This window comes from Protopterus annectens, chromosome 3.part0 (genome assembly GCF_019279795.1).
Source record: "Protopterus annectens isolate FY-2018-M chromosome 3.part0, PAN1.0, whole genome shotgun sequence".
NCBI lineage: Eukaryota > Metazoa > Chordata > Ceratodontiformes > Protopteridae > Protopterus > Protopterus annectens.
In genome coordinates this window covers 963,599,575-963,603,004 of record NC_056731.1, presented here as the reverse complement: position 1 = coordinate 963,603,004, position 3,430 = coordinate 963,599,575, and positions in this window count along the sequence as shown.

Below are 3,430 nucleotides of genomic sequence, written 5' to 3'. Positions count from 1 at the left end.
TAAAAAAATACTTTTTTTTAACACACATCTGTATAGACCAGTTTGATATACACATGACATACAGTTCTAATAAAATTATAACTCAAGCATCCTATATAAATCATGTTGATATTCACAAATGACATATACATATTTACAAAATTCCAGATAGCTGTGCTGGCAGTATCTCCCTTTATCACATAGCTAATCAGCAAGTTTTCAGGGATGAGGGGTTTTAGTTAATCGGCAATGGGAGGTTTTTAGAAATTTTGCTGTAACCTGAAGTCAGTACAGGATTGGGAGAATGTTGTTTAGGAATTATTGGATAAAGTGATGTGGGCAGAGAGGATTTTTGGTCCTTTGTTTTTCACTCATTTTCAAGAATACAGAATTTCGTCTTCCGGTTTAGTTGCAAAGAAGAGACTTAGAGAATATCATTTGATGCACCAAATTTCCTTTCTTGAAGGCGTCTCAGTGGGTGGCCATATTGACAAAGTGGAGGTAATGGTCCAATATACATCCCTAGATGAAACCATAATGGTCATTTGTACTTTCAAAGATCTGTGTTAAGTGAAGTGTGGGCACAGAGTTGGCTTCTCAAACATTGCCTATCAAGGAGGAGGATCAGCAGAAGTTGGGTGTGTACCTCAGCAGTAGATTTTACTTTCATAAGGCCATGCCCATTGGTTACTCAAGAGCCTGTGCACCCTGTGAGAGGTTAATTTCATTGCTGCAGTGGATTTGCAAATAGAGAGTTTCTAGACAGAGAGTAGTTTACTATCTAGATGATTTTTCCCAGTATAAGAGAGTAGGGATGGGGACATCTAGAGATTTTTTTAGAAAGTCCTTGAGTGTGTCTTTGCCAAAGGTAAAGCAAAAGGGTCCAGAGCAAGAGTTGACCTTTTTAGGTTTAACTGTGGACATGTCCTTAGACCGTTTCTGGTGGCCAGAAGACAAACAGCTCAAACTGTGTGTGTACATTGAGTGCATCTTGGACCATCTGAAAATTAGAATAAGGTGGCGGGTGTTTATGGAGCTGCTGGGTCTGTTAAACTTTGCTTGTAGTGTTGTATTTGCTTGTATGGCTTTTAGCAGGTCTTTGGCAAATCTTTTTGTGGGGGGCAAAAAAAACACCACAGCATTAGGGTGTCTAGAAGGACTAAGAAATATTTGTTAATATGGGCTGAGTTCTGTGGGCATTTTAAAGGAGCAGCCATGTGGGAAAGGGAATGGGTTGCCCCAGGTAATTTATAGCTCTATATTGATGGAGTGGGGGGGCAAGCATAGGGCTTATTCTGAGGGTAAGTGGTTTTCATCTCCATGGCCACAAGACTGGTCAGAGGCATTGTAGAGAAATTACTTTTCTTGACTCGATGCCAGTCTGGGTAGCTAATGTACTTTGGCATAATAAGTTGTATAATAGGAAGGTGCTTCTTCATTCAGACGATTACGCAGTGGTTTAGGCATTATTAAAAGATCTGCAAAGGTGGAAATAAATCAGTTTCTTTTGCAGAAGCTTATCTTGCATGCTCTTGCTACTAATATATTTCATTATTTGCCAATTATTTTCCATGGAGTTTGGATTTATCTGCTGATAGCCCAATGGCAAAACCAACTCTCCCCTCTGCTCCCAGCTGTCTTAGGGGTGCAACAAGGCTCCATCCTTGGACCTCTACTTTTCTTTGTATTCACATAGCAGCTCAACACCTCCATGCCAGATGCCTCTGTAGTGCAATACATGGATGACTTCACCCTAATATGTGCAGCCCCCACACTACATGACCTCCATACCATTACTCAAGATTCCTTCCTATCTGTCAAAACATAGCTCACTAACTCCCAACTCATTCTGGATCCCAACAAAACTAAGCTCCTTCTCTTTAGCCCAACTAGATCTCTCTTACCTCCATAGTTATTTACTATATTGTACAAAAATAAAACTATGATCACCCCAATCACACACACTAAAATGCTTGGGGTAGACATCAGCCATAACCTGAAATTTGATACTCACATACTCCAAACCATCAAGAAGGACCATCAAGAAACTAGGTTTCCTGTACAGAAACAAACTATTTTTGACAAGAAACACAAAAGCTACTGTACACAGTACACACCTCTTATCATCCCTCCTCTACTCCTCCACAGTACTAACCAACCTCCAGAAAACTGACTTAATTAAACTGGAATATTGCTATGATAAAATAGCAAAGTTTGCAGCTGTTGCCTCCTTTAGGTCACATCACTACACATCTCGTAAACAACTGAATTTGCTTGAACTTCATCAACCTCTATTCTTCAACCAACTAATCTTTGCACACAAAATTCGCCACCAACCTGATAAAGCCCCATGCTCTCCAAAATATTATATATCCATACACCAGTTCTCGGTGTCTTCGCTCCAGTAACCTACACCTTCTAGATACCACCAAAGTCAGCACTGTTAGTATTAACATTTATAGAGAAATAGCCTTCTGTATCACTAAATTGTATTTTTCTCATGATGATGTATAATATGAATGTTTCTAACTAAAGAAGTGCATTCATTATATATTTATTATTTTGCTATCAAAGTAGATACTTCTTATAGGTTTGTTAACTTCTGTTTAGTCTGTAACTGGCATTGTTGTTTTTCCTTTACCTTTTTGAGAAACTGTGCTGCTTCTTTGTTACATGTTTATGAAAATCCAATTTGCATTTGTATTTGTACTTTTTCTGGAGCTTTTATCTACAGGCCTCTGCTGAAAAAGGAGTTGTATCCAGTCAGACTTTCCCGGTTAACAAATGTAAAATAAATAAAATAAAATAATGACATAGTCTGCCCTGTTTTCAGTTTTGCAGGTTGTGAGAGACTGGGAAAATGTAGTGGGGTGGCTAATTGGGCAGTCATGGCCTGCTTCTACCAAAACGTTATTGTGCTGCCTCTTTGCTGTCTTTCAGACTTTTTTTAATAAGTTGCTAGTGCAGGACAGGAGGAAGTCAGTATGCTTGGTATCAAGGTATGTGATACATAGCTGTGAGATTGGGAAGGCTGTAAGGTCAACACCAGTTCATTTGGTAGTTTTGAGAGTGGCTGCCAGGTGTGTGGGCACAGCTGACTTTACCAAGCATTGGCTTGTTGGGAGATTACTGAAAGCATGGGAGAGAGTAAGGGGCATATCACTAGATGGTAGGTTGCCCGTTGTGATGCAGTTATTGAAGGTGGTCTTGAAGGGCATGCCCACTGTGTCTGTGTTTGCTGAATTATGTGTTGTGGAGTAATTATTCAATTTGTTTGCATCAGGTTGCTTTCTGAATTTGTGAGATATTTTGAAATGTAATGTGATGTGATATATGTTTGCCAGATGATGATGTATTCACATGCCTGTCAGAGTCTAAGACTGCTCAGGTTGGCAAAGGCCAGTAGGTAGTATTGTTAAGGAATTATGTGGCTTTGTCGTGGCTGATAAGG